The sequence below is a fragment of the Haplochromis burtoni genome, unplaced genomic scaffold (assembly GCF_018398535.1).
Source record: "Haplochromis burtoni strain Fernald_Lab_line unplaced genomic scaffold, NCSU_Asbu1 Contig_881, whole genome shotgun sequence".
Classification (NCBI taxonomy): domain Eukaryota; kingdom Metazoa; phylum Chordata; class Actinopteri; order Cichliformes; family Cichlidae; genus Haplochromis; species Haplochromis burtoni.
In genome coordinates this window covers 18,651-19,759 of record NW_024583242.1, presented here as the reverse complement: position 1 = coordinate 19,759, position 1,109 = coordinate 18,651, and positions in this window count along the sequence as shown.

Below are 1,109 nucleotides of genomic sequence, written 5' to 3'. Positions count from 1 at the left end.
CCTGACGGCCCCGGCAGCCCGCGGCAGTTTGCAGGAAGTTGTTACCGCAGCGATGACTCTCAGCAGGTCACTTGTGTCTGCAACACAGGATACAAAGGTGAAAACTTTATTTACACAGACGATGACACAGAGGTAAGACCTCATCACAGATATTTAGATGCAGACGCTTGGTCGGTCGCAGCGTCAGTCCAGCTGCCATGTTGATCTGGTTGAGTTGGGGCTTCTGGTGTGCATCTGTTAAAATCATTGAAAAGCATGCCAACACAACACCTGTTTCAGTCTACTGACGACAGCATCGGCAGTATTTCTGATACTTTATCATCAGTGTAAAAACTTTATTAACACGTTTTGTGTATCGAGGTAAGCGCTGACGACACCGTGGTACTCGGCGTGTGAGCAGAGACTGGTGACAGGTTAGCCTTGAGCTGCTCTTTTCCACAGGAAGTATTCTTCTGCTTTATTTGGTGTGATCCTAACAGCTGCCACCTCAAGTCACTGGCAAGCTTTTGTTTTGAAGGGATCAGGTCTGTTATTACAGATTTCTGTTACAGGCACCTGAAATCAGCCGCTGACAGATGTCTGAAACACTGTTTCCTCTGTGATCCCCTCTGATTGGCTGCCGGGTTTATAGGGAACCCCGGCTATTAACACATGTTTGTGCTAAAATATGCACTGTGCTTTCAATAACATGTATGTGGTATTAAAATACGCCAAATGTTTTCCTTTTAAGCACATTTTATATAAAACCAACTTACGCACTGGAAATGGCTTCTGCTCAACCTTTCCAGTTTGAACCAGAGCAAACCGAGAGAGAAAGAAAACAGTCGACCAGCACTTAGTTTAGATGAAGATGATAAGTGCTGCTTGACTATTTTCTTTCTCTCTCGGTTTGCTCTGGTTCAAACTGGAAAGGTTGAGCAGAAGCCATTTCCAGTGCGCCGCTTACTGTGAACTGCATGCGGTGCAACCGTAGGACGTCACTACCCAGAGTGCATTGAGAAGTAAATAACAATGGCGGACTACTGGTAAATCGGTTTCATCCACCCATTCACACATTGGTGATGGCAGCTACATTGTAGCCACAGCCACCCTGGGGCGCACTGACAGAG